The 16,390-nt window shown below is 39.6% G+C and overlaps 1 non-coding gene across 1 annotated transcript; it reads left to right on the top strand.

The window, feature by feature from the left end:
* The first annotated feature begins 15,719 nt into the window (after window positions 1-15,719).
* Window positions 15,720-15,826, top strand: LOC111879347 (small nucleolar RNA R71). Its single transcript, XR_002846077.1, has one exon. It is a non-coding gene; the product is annotated as a small nucleolar RNA R71 (small nucleolar RNA).
* Window positions 15,827-16,390: the final 564 nt, after the last annotated feature.

Here is a 16,390-nt window from a genome sequence, read left to right as displayed (position 1 = left end):
TATAATTAAGCAATTAAGCACAAAACACATAATACTCAAATAATACAATCTTATTATTTCAAAACGGGTTACAGAGGTTAACCTAGACTATTACATTGCTACAAATGGCAAGCCCGAAACACAGGCGTTACATTTCAGGTACAGTCTGCTAAGCATATTGCATTCCTCAAACTAAGCGAGGTTGTGTTTTTGTCCCATGATTTCACAAGAATAAAGGAGGGCAGAAATGCACTATAACGTGTATTGGATCAACTAAACATTTGAGCTCTCATCGGATTAGCCCACACAACACTAGCAACTTAAGTTTAAACTATTATTACTACTAGATAAATGTCACACCCCCGAACCAGACGACGGAAACGTCCGGGGGCTGTCGTGACTCAATTGAATACCATAACATTGAATATATGAAACATAACAACATTCGTCACCATGCATTAATATAATACAACCAGTAGCGTTTACATGAAATACATTGTTTAAATAATACATTCTCAAAAGTAATTGTTCGATACTAATTAAGCAACAGCGAAACGTCATAGAGTACAATTCATCCTTCACTTAATCTGTTACCTGAGAATACAAGTATTTTGAAAAACGTCAACATATGAAATGTTGGTGAGTTCATAAGCGGTATTTGAAGAAAAACAATGTTCGTATCGTTTGAAAACCACCAGAAAATCCGATATTTTCTGAAAAGAGAAGCTTTTGAAAATGTTTGTGAAGATCCATAGGTATGCTTGTTTGTTTCTATACTTGTAAAAAAAAATGTTCATTGAAGGTTCTCGAGCAGGATTATTTACTACAAACCCGCGTTACGCAAACGCCCAGTTTGTAGATATACTAACGATTCCCGAAGGCGTCGTCAGTACTAATCGCGTTATCCAATCGCCCTGACTAGGTGTAGTCCCACATCCGAAGAGAAAGAGGACACGAAGGCCTCGATGTCTCTATTAATCGGTTGGGGATAATATGCGTGCGAGGGGTCCCCGACCCGCCTCGTAAAATATGCAGACTCTTCTAGCAATACCAAGGACCCTTGGGGACCAGTGGTACAAGCCATTGAAAGTCACTCTACGTTGTGCCAAGTCGGTGAAACTCAACACCTCGTAGAAAAATATGCGTCTTCGGGCCTTAAGATCAGGTCATTGGGCTAGCTAGGCCCAACAAGCAAGATTTTACACTTTTGGGGCCCGAAGATGGTGCGTAGACGTCTGTGCACACTCGTATGTATATGTATTACCAAACGTTATTTGTATGAATCATAGTATCGAAGAGTTAGTAGTTGTAGATTTCCATTGGCTCGAGACCGAGCCAATTCGTTTAACAACGACTTTTGGTATTGTAATGAGTTGTATTTCATCGATAGTCGCGGTGCCATTATTTGATCAAATTGTACATATTGAATTAGTCTTGAAATATTTCTGTTTTTCAGCCCCTCATTGTTTGTAAAATTTACATTTCCAACCCTTTTATTAAATACTTCCCGGTTTGGTCCTTGAACTATTTTTCTTGACATTTTAACACCAAAAATTATTGAAATTAATATTTTTCAGCATATTTTTCATAGAAAACAGTTTAAGTCCCTGAAAATGCAGTTTTTCTCGGTTTTAGCCCTCCTTTTCGCAATTTTGACCATTTTGGCCCAAATTGGAAAATTTTTGCAACTTTGGTCCTTTTTAAATTTAAAAAGCATTTTAAACCTTTGAAAAGGATTTGGGACACTTATAGTCCACTGTTTTACAGAAATTCACAGTTTTGGCCCTCCAAAACAGAAAAATTCGCATAATGGGCCTCATTGGGCCGAAAATGTCATTTTTAGCCCATTAAGCTTGAAATTTATGTTTTTTAATCCTCTAATTGAGTATAATTCCAGAAATAATTTTATGGAAACTGTTTTGGCACCCTTCATCCATCAGAATCTGTGAAATGTCAATTTGGGCCCTTAATTTTGTATTTTTCACGTTTTTGGCCCAAAATTTGTGTTTTTAACCCAAAGAAAATTATTACTAAACCACTTAGCCATTTTTCTTGAAACACTTTGTGTGTAGAAATATATTTGAAGCTAAGATCATAAAACATAAGTTATATCTCGGTTTGAGGGGTTTTAAGGCTAGATCCAACATAAAAACACATAAAAGCATACTTATAAGCATGGAAATCATACAAGGCATACAAAACACATATAGATCTACACTTTCACTTGTATTCCCCCCCCCCCCCACAAAACTCATAAAAACAGAAAATAGGGGGTATGAAGCTTACCTTGAGATTTGGATTTGATTTTGATGAAGATTTGAGAGAAGATTTCGGCCCTAGCAACTCCTTGTGGAGATTTTTGAACTTAGATGGTTCAAGAGGTTGAAACCTTGAAGAACACTCTTGAAACAAACACCCACATCCACGATTTTTGATGAGGAAGGAAGAGAGGATTTTCTTGAGTATAAGAGGTAAAGATAAGAGATTATTGTGTTTGAAATGAGAGATGAGGGTGGGAAGGGCCTTATGGCCGTGAGTTAGGGGGAGAGAGAAGGAAGAGATAAGGTTTGCATGGATATATGTGAATGCATTGTTACATGGTGGGTAAATGACTTGGTTATCCTCCAAATAAAAATGATGTGTCATGCATTAAGCTAATTAGCTAATTTCTCTTTTTTTATTTTTTTTATATGGATAATGGGCCGAGAATTGGGCTAGGAGGAAGGAGGGTGAATTAGTTTGGCCCAATCCTTTCTTTGGTTCGAAATTATGAAGCCCCTAAGGAAAATTTTCGGCCCATTGGACTTTTAGGGTAGTTCTCGGCCCAAATAGGTCCATGAGAAAGGTGTGGGTTATTCTAGGCCCATTAAAGCTCAAAACACTATATTTTAATGAATGTGAATTCAAATAAGGCCCAACTTAAGACTCTTAGCTTAAAAGAGTTAAGTTAAGGGTTTATTGGCCCATTAGGTCCAATAAGAGAATCATAGTCCATAATGAACTTGAGTCGGGATATATATAGGGTTTCCAACCCTTATTTAAACATATGAGAGATATTTGAATGAGAGTGAGCATGATATTCCTTTAGAGTAAAAGTTATTACACTAGGTGAATGATTGCATGAGAGTAGAATTTCCTCACAAAAATGCTAGTTGTGACATCATCCCCCCGTTAGAGGGAATTTCGTCCCGAAATTCTTTCGAAGGGTAGGTTCACGAATGAAAGAGTAGGTACTTCCTCTGGTCTTCACGGTTCCCTTGTGAATTTCGTTCCACGCTTAGCATTCCATGGAACCTTCGCATTCGTAATGGGGCTTTGTTTTGTATGTTCTACTTCCCTATCCAATACCTTGACTGGTTCTTTGATGAACATGAGATCCTCGCTTACTCCGAGTTCTCGTAAAGGAATGATAAGAGACTCATCTGATATGCATCTTTTCAGATTCAAGACACAGAACACAGGGTTCACGTTGCTGAGCTCCACAAGCAGCTACAGTCTATATGTCTTCAAACCGAGCAAGAAGCTCGAACAGTCCGATGTATCGTGGGTTTAGTTTTCTCGTGTCCTAAAACGAATCATTCCTTTCCAAGGAGATTCTTTGGATAAAACGCGATCCTCGACTTGACATCCTACTGGCTTACGCCGCTTTTCAGAATAGTTCTTCTGTCGGTCTCGCGATGCTGGAAACCCAGCTTTGATTTGGATTATCTTCTTTCGTTGGTTTCGTTAGTGGTTTCCGGTCTCATGAGAGTACCACCAAGTGATATACATTTATGACTATAATGAGTTTTCGAAAGGAGCATTCTTGATGCTCGTGCGGTAGTTGTTATTGTATGAGAATTTTGTCAAAGGAAACCGGGTATCCCCTGACTTGTTGAACTCACACACCTAGACTTGTAGTATGAATTTGAGTTGTCAAATGGTTCGTTCACTTTGGTGATTGGTTTGAAGGTGGTAAGCAACGCTTATGTCTAGTGATGTTCCCATAGCCCTCTGAAGTGACTGCCATAGTCTTGAAGAAAATCTGTTATTTCGATCTAAGATAGTAGATACCGATATTTCATGGAGTCTCACGATCTCCTGGATATAGATCCAAGCTAATTCTTCCATCTTGTTTGATTTCTGTATTGGCAGGAAATGGGCAGATTGGGTTAACCTGTCGACGATCACCCAGATAATGCCCAATTCAACTCTAAAAAAAAGTTTCGTCTTTCGACTTCGAGAGTTGTATCCATCCATGTAGTGCTTTCATCGCGACATTCCCAACCTTGATGCTTTCTAGGCTGGTCGTAGATGATGGTAGTGTTTTGTTCTTGCCTCGAGAGTAGATGAGTATGTTATTGATGAAAATAGTGAAAGGGCTAACTAGGAATGGTTGGGAAACTAGGTTCGTAAGGTTCATGAATACCCTGGGAGCATTCGTTAGACTGAAGGGTATCACAATGAATTTGAAATGGTCGCGACGAGTTCGGAATGCAGATTTGGAATGTCGCCTTCTCGGACTCAGAGTTGATGATAACCGATTCTTAGATCTATTTTAAAGAAGTAACGAGCTTCTTGGAGCTGGCCAAATAGATCGTCAGCCCGTGGAAGTAGGTATCGACTTTTAATAGGGAGTTTGTTCAATTTCCTAAAATCAATGTACCTTCGGAAGGATCTGTCTTCTTGAAAAACAAGACCGGAGTTCTCTAGGATGAGAAGCTTGGTCTAGTGAATCCCTTGCGCAACAATTCTACTCAGTTGACAGGATAACTTGTGAATTTTTGGCGGGAGTCAACCTATAGGGTGAATTGGCAATTGATGTGGTTACCGATATGAGGTTGATTCGAAATTCAACCCGTCTCTCTGGGGTATTCCCGAAAGTTCCTTAGGAGACACATTTGGGAAAATCACAAGCTCCTGCAATACTCTGTATGCCTACCTCTTCTTTGATCTTGTCCACAACATGAGTGAGGAAAACGTAGTTCTTCTGGTGCAGGCACTTCTGTGCCTTGATGCACGAGGTAGGAAGAGGATTTGCACCAGGTTTATCACCATGGATTATTAGAGTTTTCGTGATTAGGAAGGTGAAGGCAAACGGCCTTCTCGCGGCACATAGCATCAGCACAGTGGGGGCTTACCCAGCCATGACGATTATCACATTAAACTCCTAATATTTACTGGCATGAAATCTATTTGTAATGAATGGTCGTTTAGTGTTAAGGCGTACTCCACATGAGTACCCTAGATTAAATCATTTTTCCCATTTGGCCATGTCCATTGAAAAGGCTTAGCTTAGCTTTGGGGATGTTGTTTTAGTAAGTGTTTGAAGTTGTTACTAACCAAAACTTCACTCGGATTTACCATTGGATAAGAGGTAAGCGAAAGAGTTTTCAAGTGGGGGCGTACCAGTAACAATCGTTGGGTTTTGGGATTGCTTCGCCTTGACCCAAGGTTAGGACTATTTCTGATCCTTCTGCTCCTCGGTTGTTATCCCTAGGGCAATTGCTCCTGATGTGACCAGTTCCTCCACACCTAAAGCAGGTGCGACTGGTCTCATCATTGGTGTTGTTGTCAGGGTTGTTGCGATTGTTGTCATTTTCATTTGGCTGATGATTCTGGCATGGATAAGTTCTACAGAATTTGGCGCTGTGATTCTTTCGGTTGCATTTGTTACAATGCATCTCCCTGCAGGCTCCATTATGATGGAATTTGCACTGGTTGCATTTTGGAAGGTTTCTAGCATAGGGTCTCCTGGTTGCTGGTGTAATAGGGGTCGTGGTCGCATGAACAACACGTTGCTCCCTTGGGAACCCTTGAGTGTGTTTTCCCTTTCTCTTACCTTCAGACCTCAGCTTCCTGCTCTTAAGCTTGGGGTTTGGAGTTCCATGACAGGTTGTCACTTGTTGGTTTCCATGTTTGTTCCTTTGGCTGGAGTTGTCAATGCTATTCCTGCCTCCATTTGGGTTGTTTGCATTGATATGTGCCATGGCAGCGGTTACTGCTGCCATTACAGCAGCTTGAAATGTAGCAGGGTCCATCTGCAGGAGTGATGTCTCGCAGTTGCGCTTGTTATTCTTGCGGGGTGTCATTTTCCTGATGCACATTGATAACCCAGATCGTAAGTAATGATCGTCATTCCTGATTGTACTCTATAAATTTTCGCATCTTGTCGTATACTTCTTACTGCCTCCATCTACATCCCTATGATGTATTTGCAGTAATAGGTAATCACGGATTTGGCACAATTGTTACGTCTATCCTTAGATTATATGGGTTGTTTTAGTTTCGAGATCCTTAAGTATCTAGTGGTTTCGAGGGTTCGCTTGTGCATATAATTGAGTTTTTGCAGTAATATGAAATAAATATAACACATAATCGTTTCAGGGGTATGTACCATCTTAGTACACGAAAGAGAGTCATGTCGGATAGTAGGGGAAATTAGAAAAGGCTGATCCTAGTCGTGGTGAGAAGTGTCTGGTGGTGATGCTGATGAAGTGGATGCACCTCGGAGACGAGCTACGTGTTGCTCGGTATCTCGTAGGCGTGCCTCCCAAAATAACTGTCTCGCTCGAGAGTCTCCATTCACTTCCCGTGTTTTCCTTTCATCCCTCTTAATAACAAACCACATTGGTTTCGTTTGATTTGGGGTGTCCTGAGCTTGGTTATCGATACCTCGAGTGCGTCGCACCACGACTGGGAGGGCCTGGTCAGCTGGTCCTCTGTGGCTAAAATTAAAGAGACCTCAGCTCTTACCGTGGTGTGGTAGTATTCCTTACTGGTGACTTTATCCCCAAATATCGGGTGCCCGAGGGGGCATGGGGTCACCGGGCTCACACTATAAGTCGGTGCCCTGAATTTACATGGAGGATTGATGTCATTGGATTCTACATCCGTGTCGTCATCGTCATTGCCCTCCGGCTCTTCCTCTACGAGGTCCACTATTGACTCAGCGGGTTCACCTGCGAGTTCTACTTCGTGTCCCTCCTGGGGTTCTTCCTCTGGGTCGAGCCACCCGACTATTCCTTGACTAGGGTGATAGGGTTTCCTGGCTAATGATACTCGTCTATAGCGTATTGCACGATGGGTTATGAATACTAGAAACAAATAGCATACCAATTACTCCTATAGCTCTACGACTATTGCATAGATTCAGTTGAGGTTCTCTTCTTGGAGATTAAGGGGTATGATTTTAGGTTCCTAGTTATCACGATCTCTTCACGACATGTGATGGTTGTACCTTGGAGGGAATGTAGTTGATCAGGCTACATCCGCTCCTTGATACAACTAAGAACAGTCCTGAATTAGCCGAGATACTAGCATTATATTGTTTGGTTCGGTGTTAGGTTCCTATTCCTAATGCAAGCAAGGGTGTTTTATTTATTTGTTTTGTTCAGAGTTCTGTTAGTCCCTCTTTTGGTTTATAGTTGCATATCAATGTGTGGCTCGACATGCTAGTTCACTATAAACAAAGCTCTGATACCAACCTGTCACACCCCCGAACCAGACGGCGGAAACGTCCGGGGGCTGTCGTGACTCAATTGAATACCATAACATTGAATATATGAAACATAACAACATTCGTCACCATGCATTAATATAATACAACCAGTAGCGTTTACATGAAATACATTGTTTAAATAATACATTCTCAAAAGTAATTGTTCGATACTAATTAAGCAACAGCGAAACGTCATAGAGTACAATTCATCCTTCACTTAATCTGTTACCTGAGAATACAAGTATTTTGAAAAATGTCAACATATGAAATGTTGGTGAGTTCATAAGCGGTATTTGAAGAAAAACAATGTTCGTATCGTTTGAAAACCACCAGAAAATCCGATATTTTCTGAAAAGAGAAGCTTTTGAAAATGTTTGTGAAGATCCATAGGTATGCTTGTTTGTTTCTATACTTGTAAAAAAAAATGTTCATTGAAGTTGTATGCATTTCAAATCTGTATGTATTGAAAACCCTAGGAAAACCCGATGTTCCCCTAGTTCCTTTGGAATCCATTAAGTTGCGTTGAAACCATTACGAAGATAGCAGTGTCAGTCCCAGGCGACGTTGGAAGGTTCTCGAGCAGGATTATTTACTACAAACCCGCGTTACGCAAACGCCCAGTTTGTAGATATACTAACGATTCCCGAAGGCGTCGTCAGTACTAATCGCGTTATCCAATCGCCCTGACTAGGTGTAGTCCCACATCCGAAGAGAAAGAGGACACGAAGGCCTCGATGACTCTATTAATCGGTTGGGGATAATATGCGTGCGAGGGGTCCCCGACCCGCCTCGTAAAATATGCAGACTCTTCTAGCAATACCAAGGACCCTTGGGGACCAGTGGTACAAGCCATTGAAAGTCACTCTACGTTGTGCCAAGTCGGTGAAACTCAACACCTCGTAGAAAAATATGCGTCTTCGGGCCTTAAGATCAGGTCATTGGGCTAGCTAGGCCCAACAAGCAAGATTTTACACTTTTGGGGCCCGAAGATGGTGCGTAGACGTCTATGCACACTCGTATGTATATGTATTACCAAACGTTATTTGTATGAATCGTAGTATCGAAGAGTTAGTAGTTGTAGATTTCCATTGGCTCGAGACCGAGCCAATTCGTTTAACAACGACTTTTGGTATTGTAATGAGTTGTATTTCATCGATAGTCGCGGTGCCATTATTTGATCAAATTGTACATATTGAATTAGTCTTGAAATATTTCTGTTTTTCAGCCCCTCATTGTTTGTAAAATTTACATTTCCAACCCTTTTATTAAATACTTCCCGGTTTGGTCCTTGAACTATTTTTCTTGACATTTTAACACCAAAAATTATTGAAATTAATATTTTTCAGCATATTTTTCATAGAAAACAGTTTAAGTCCCTGAAAATGCAGTTTTTCTCGGTTTTAGCCCTCCTTTTCGCAATTTTGACCATTTTGGCCCAAATTGGAAAATTTTTGCAACTTTGGTCCTTTTTAAATTTAAAAAGCATTTTAAACCTTTGAAAAGGATTTGGGACACTTATAGTCCACTGTTTTACAGAAATTCACAGTTTTGGCCCTCCAAAACAGAAAAATTCGCATAATGGGCCTCATTGGGCCGAAAATGTCATTTTTAGCCCATTAAGCTTGAAATTTATGTTTTTTAATCCTCTAATTGAGTATAATTCCAGAAATAATTTTATGGAAACTGTTTTGGCACCCTTCATCCATCAGAATCTGTGAAATGTCAATTTGGGCCCTTAATTTTGTATTTTTCACGTTTTTGGCCCAAAATTTGTGTTTTTAACCCAAAGAAAATTATTACTAAACCACTTAGCCATTTTTCTTGAAACACTTTGTGTGTAGAAATATATTTGAAGCTAAGATCATAAAACATAAGTTATATCTCGGTTTGAGGGGTTTTAAGGCTAGATCCAACATAAAAACACATAAAAGCATACTTATAAGCATGGAAATCATACAAGGCATACAAAACACATATAGATCTACACTTTCACTTGTATTCCCCCCCCCCCCCCACAAAACTCATAAAAACAGAAAATAGGGGGTATGAAGCTTACCTTGAGATTTGGATTTGATTTTGATGAAGATTTGAGAGAAGATTTCGGCCCTAGCAACTCCTTGTGGAGATTTTTGAACTTAGATGGTTCAAGAGGTTGAAACCTTGAAGAACACTCTTGAAACAAACACCCACATCCACGATTTTTGATGAGGAAGGAAGAGAGGATTTTCTTGAGTATAAGAGGTAAAGATAAGAGATTATTGTGTTTGAAATGAGAGATGAGGGTGGGAAGGGCCTTATGGCCGTGAGTTAGGGGGAGAGAGAAGGAAGAGATAAGGTTTGCATGGATATATGTGAATGCATTGTTACATGGTGGGTAAATGACTTGGTTATCCTCCAAATAAAAATGATGTGTCATGCATTAAGCTAATTAGCTAATTTCTCTTTTTTTATTTTTTTTATATGGATAATGGGCCGAGAATTGGGCTAGGAGGAAGGAGGGTGAATTAGTTTGGCCCAATCCTTTCTTTGGTTCGAAATTATGAAGCCCCTAAGGAAAATTTTCGGCCCATTGGACTTTTAGGGTAGTTCTCGGCCCAAATAGGTCCATGAGAAAGGTGTGGGTTATTCTAGGCCCATTAAAGCTCAAAACACTATATTTTAATGAATGTGAATTCAAATAAGGCCCAACTTAAGACTCTTAGCTTAAAAGAGTTAAGTTAAGGGTTTATTGGCCCATTAGGTCCAATAAGAGAATCATAGTCCATAATGAACTTGAGTCGGGATATATATAGGGTTTCCAACCCTTATTTAAACATATGAGAGATATTTGAATGAGAGTGAGCATGATATTCCTTTAGAGTAAAAGTTATTACACTAGGTGAATGATTGCATGAGAGTAGAATTTCCTCACAAAAATGCTAGTTGTGACAATAAATTATTAGATTATTCTTTCAAACCTATATATTTCTAAAAATTTTAAAATTTCTTATATTTCTTATATTTTCTAGCAATTTACTTTTTACTTTTTCGACCCCCTACCCCACACTTTTTACATATAATTCTCTCATTGTATGCATAAAAACAATTAAGAGTAATAAAATGGAGAAAAAGTAATAGACACCCCTAGGATAGTAGTGACGTGATCGAATTCCAATCATGTGGACGAAATGTGCATCTGGAATATGGACTTCGTCTAAATAGGAACTTGGATCTTGATCTTGTAATGTGCCAACAAACATGGAATCGAAACTTCAGTCTTCAACAAATGTGGTGCAAATCATCCAAAGCATGAAGGAAAAAAATGTGGGAAAGCATACACCACATTACATGGTAGAGGAAACGAGCCATAATAATCTTCATAAGAACTCCAAACAGAATGGTGGTCATCCATGTAGCGAATGGGAATGAAAAAGCTTCATTGTCGTGAAAATAGAATACTCACAATGTGAGTAATAAGGATCACGACGTGAAAACGCGAAAATGAAGATTCTGAAACCTTTCTAACTAAGCTCACGATATGAAGAGTAAAGCCTCACGATGTGAAAACTGGGCAACATAAAACTGAAGTTGCCCATATTTCTTTCTTGAGTTTGGCATTGCACCCCAACATCTTAATAGATTAAGACTCTTCTAAATGCAGAATTTCTTTGACTGTTCTCTAAATCTATCCTATCTCTTTACTCACCCCACACTTATTTCCAATTGTGGGTCTCGACTCTAAACTCTAAACTCTAAACGATGTTTGGCTAGACGTTTATGGTCTCATATCGACTTTCCTTTCCTTGTCTCCTGTAGCAAATCCAGAAAATGACAATCAAAGGAAAATAGAAGTAACATAATAATTTAAAAGAGTTTGACAAACCAAAACAAGTTCAAAAAACAAACAAATCCAAACCAAACTAAATTCAAATAAAAACTAAAAAATAAATATGAAAATGATCAATCATCTTCTTCATCTTCGCGTGTCCCACTAGTACCAGCCTCATCTCCCTTCGAATGTTGATAAGTGCTCCATGTTGGGCAAATTGGGTAGTGACTCCTCAAATGTGGTGGTTGCTCGATACAGAAATGTCGGACGATGTTCTCCATCGTACCCCTGATCCAATTAACACTCAACGATAGCTGATGAAAATAACCTGCCATGTCTCCTTCAAAATGCGCTCCTCCAATGGGTGCGTGTTGATGCACCGGTTGCCCTCTCTCTCCTCTTCCTTTACCATCCCTCTTTCAAGGCCGTGGTTGTGGTTGTTGTTCGGGTTGGTTACTCGGCTACTCACCACGATCATCATCATCGTCGTTGTCCACAATCCCCCAATGCGATCAATAATTCCTAACCACCCTCATCTTCTCCAAATATCCCATAGTAAATTCGTTCCCCTCCATACAATTCAAAGATCGTGTGATGTCGGGAATGATCACACCATAAGACTGGGCCAAACGGGTGATAAAGTAGCCTCCACAAATAGGGCTCCCAAGACGGGAACTCACAGCATAATCCGACAAGTAGCGGGCCAAAAAATATGGAATGTTGCAACACACTCTTGGCTGTAAAATGGACCATAAAAAAACAAGTTCTGCTTTGTAACCTTGTCCCCATGGTTCCTGTGGTTGATAGAAAAGGTGATGAACTGGTGTATAAGGCGGTGAATGGGGGATTTGATGCTGCTCTAAGGCGACACCCTGAAATTGAACACGTCGGATGCGAAGTTGCTCCAAAAATCGGCCCTAGATGCCCCATTCTCGTATCCTCGGACAGTCTCCCTAAAAAACAACACAAATTCTGGATTCATGGCCTCTTGGGCCTCATATAACCCCATCCTCCAAGAAAACTCAACCAAACTGCATTCTTAATATTCTCCCCCGAGACAGAAAACCAAGGCTTGCTACAAAAGTAGGATCTTGTACATTCTCATGGAATGCCACAGTCGAAATGAACTCCACACATAACTCCTTGTACACCTTTTCCTGAATAGCAAACAAATTCTGCCACCCTTTGCATGTAAAAGAAAATCCGTTTCCTACAAATAACTTTGTAAGAGACAGGGACAGCCGATCAATAATGTCGACCTCGCTCAACCTTGCCCAACCAATTGTAGGGGCAACAATAATTTCCTGATTATACAACCATCCTAACCAGTTGTTGCATCGTGTCAAAACATCCAGTGACAAGGTTCTTGGGAAGACGTAAAATGGGTGCAAACTAGCAACCCCTGTTGGAACCTCGTGTCTAGGAGCCATTTCAACAAAACAAGAAACAACAAAGAAAACAAACAAGAAAAATCCAACATATTAGTCATAAACAGAAAACCGGTCTAATGGTGACCATGATTCACGTCGTGAATCCCTTAAGATTCACGTCGTGAATTCGTAAACGAAATTCAGCAACAGTCAAGGTTGTGTACGAATCAGACTAAAATAATGAGTGGGGTTTTATGGTAGAACAATTCTAAGTTCATTCCTCCAACATGCAGTAGCTATATCATGAGTTCCATGGTAAATGTCAACATGCAATACACACCAAACCCTAGCCCTAAATTCAACTATCAAAGCAAAATTATTTACTAGAAACAAGAAATCAATACCTTATGAGGGATTTTATGTAAGCAAAAGTGGAAAATCGAGTGTAATACGGCCGAAATTGGAATGGGGACCAACACAAAACACCTTCACTTTGTGAGGAATAAAGAAAGTGATTAGGTCAAATGGTTCCCTGTCCCTTATCTGTGGTCCCGATTTCATTTTGAAATTCACGTCGTGAATGATAGAGATTCATGTTGTGAGTGAGATTGGGCTGAACGGTTGGGTCATTCAATTAAATAATAAATGGGTTGGAAAGGTACTGGGCTAACAAATAAGGAGTCTGTAAATCCTTCCTGACTCACATCGTGAATCATATTGACTCACGTCGTGAGTTCTGTCTAAGCATATAATTTCTTAAAAACTCCAAATTTTTATTAACTATATTTCCTAATTTATTACCACTTAATTCTAGTGACCCCACACTTAGTGTTCTATTATGCACAAAATGAATTAGATGATATGATTGGTTTTCCAAATAACTAAAAATGCAAAAACGAAAAGAAAAAGTAAAGAAAATTCAATCCGAACTCAGTTTGCCACCCGAGAAGCGCTTCATTTTTATGGAGTCGTGAGCCGGACTCCATGTCTCCCTATGTTGACTTGTTAGAGGAGTCCATCATCACCTGAATCTTCTGCTCTTTCTATCGCCTCTTGTATGCTTGAACTCGTTGAATGTATGCTTTCTTCTAATTCTCTTTTATAGCTTTTTTCTCGTCTTCATCAAGCTTTCTTTTGATCCCTTTAGAATCCAATTTTTCTTCAGTCTTATTAAGCTCCATAGGAACCTTTTCTTGTTTCACCACTGGACTTGTTTCCTTTGATGTAACCTCGTCTTCATCACTTGACAAATCACCGCCTTCCTCACTCACCAAAGTTGTTGGCGTTTTATATGCAATCACCTCAAAAACAAGTTAAACGGATGCTCTTAGTTTGGTGCGTGTGACTTGATGAATTGTCTTAATTTCTTCCTCCATGATCTTCTCCAATTATTCAAGTTCATTCTCTTTGTCATATTGAATACCTCACCTTGAACATCATTTACTTGGAAACCATCTTGAGCGCCAAAATTTTCCTCTTCATCTCCAACTCTTAAAGTAAGCTTGGATTCACGAACATCTACCAAGGCTCTAGCAGTATTGAGTAGAGGACCACCAAGAATGATGGGGACATTGATATCTTCTTTCATATCCATAACCATAAAGTCAACTCGGAAAACGAATGTCCCAATTTTCACTAGGATGTCTTCTACAATCTCCCTAGGATGAGTCATTGAGTGATTAGCCATGTGAATAGTCATTTTTGTAGCCTTCATCTTCTGAATATTTAACTTATGATAAAAGGAATAAGGCATCAAATTTATGCTAGCTCCAGAATCAGCTAAAGCATAAGACTTCAAATTGTTTCCAAATCACATGGAAGAGTGAGCGGTCCATGATCCCCCATTTTCTTAGGTATCTCTCCCAATATGACTTTTGAACATCGCTCACTTAGAATCACCTTGGAATTCTTCTTTAATTATTGACGAGTATCTATCAAGTCTTGTAGGAATTTTGCATACTCAGAAATTTTGGATAATGACTCGATAAAAGCAGTATTAATGGGAATACCCTTCACTTGCTTAATAAACTCCAGATGCTCCCTTTCCAGTGGACTGAGATTAGCTCGAGACGTGAATGATAAAGGCGGACGATAAGCTGGAACGGATTCTGAATTCTGCTGTTCAGACCGGGCCCACGTCGTGAGCATAGCGAGCTCACGTCGTGAGCTGGGTGTTTCAACATTATTTATAATTTCAAGCTTTGACTTCTTTGGCTTTGGTCCGGATGGCTTTGGCTCCACTTCTAGTACGTCTAAAAACATAGAAATCGCCTCTTCTTTAGTATCAATCACCATGACATAGGATTAAATCTTCTTTTCCGAAATTTGTGGAGAGAACTTCTCATTCACTAAAGTAGTTAGTTGACCAAGTTGAACTTCAAGATTGTGGATGAAGGCTTGCTGGTTTCTTAATGATGCTTGCTGGTCAATCATCACCGCCTGATGATCTTTCATCATGGCTTGTTGTTCCTTTATCATTGTTCTTTGATCCTTCAGTGCAACATCAATATCATCATGCCTTTTCACAAAGGCTTCCATAAAACGAGCTATCATATTTTCCATGTCAACTTTCATCTCGGCTTGTGGTTTCTCTTTTTGGTAGAAACATTGGCCATTTTGCCTGTATTTCTCCTCCTTCTACTTCTTGTATTCATCATATGGCAACCACTCCTTCCTTGGTTCTCTCCAATCTTCATCATACTTGTCCCCACTCGAGTAACATACTTGCGCCTTCTTGTTCCCATATTCATCCAAATGGCAATCTCTACTCAAGTGTGGACCATTGCATTTCTCATAACCAACTCTAATCGCATGAATTGATTGGTCCATTTGGGTAAATCTTCGGTCCATATTATTCAACTTTGCCATCATAGCAGCTATTTCATTAGAATGTGCACCCCCATTGCCTTTTAATCCATCTAGTCTTGGATTGTGGTACTCACGAGAGTAGTTTGCGAATTCTTCTACCAACACCTTGATCTGATTAGGATTCTTCTTCGTAAGTGGTCCTTGAGAATCAAGGAGTCGTCTTGTAATGACATTGACTCCATCATAGAATATGGACACTTCTGGTTGTATGTTCAGGTCATGATGAGGTCAATTTCTTAATAAACCTTTATAGCGTTCCCATGCCTCGGATAGTGACACCCCTGGTTGTTGCTCAGAATTGGCTATCGCCTTCTTGAGTTTAGTATCTTGGAGGGTGGGAAAAATTGTTTTAGAAACTGCTTGTTCATTTGAGCCCAAGTAGTGATTGTACTAGGTGGAAGTGCTTTCAGCCAGTCTTTTGCAGCTCCCTAGAAAGTAATGGGAACCATTGTGATAACCCGAAATTTCCATTCTGTACAAACTATATCACTTCAATAGAAGTTATAGCAGTCATAGTTGATTTTCAGAGTTTTCGCGTAAGTTTGAGTAATTCAGGGTTTACACTTCAGGAAATATCAGGAGAGTGGGTGCACTAGGGTTTTGTGCAACACTGTTATTCCAACACTCTATTACATTAGAGATCATTTCAGGAATAAAAATATTTTCTGCCAAACATATCTCAGGACTATAAATAGAATTTTGAACCAAATTCATTCATTATTCACATTTCCAACTAGAGAAAAGCCATTTTCTCTCTCATGGATCTTCGGGTTTTTATCCCAAATCGTGAGTACCTCTTTCTAGTAGTGTTAGAAAGCTTATTATGTGTTTATAACATGATTTAGAAGGCTAAATCACTAGATCTAGGAGTTTACTCCCCAAGGT

The sequence above is a fragment of the Lactuca sativa genome, chromosome 1, assembly GCF_002870075.4.
Source record: "Lactuca sativa cultivar Salinas chromosome 1, Lsat_Salinas_v11, whole genome shotgun sequence".
Lineage (NCBI taxonomy): Eukaryota > Viridiplantae > Streptophyta > Magnoliopsida > Asterales > Asteraceae > Lactuca > Lactuca sativa.
The sequence above is the reverse complement of the archived record's forward strand: the minus strand, read 5'-3'. Positions and strand labels throughout refer to the sequence as shown.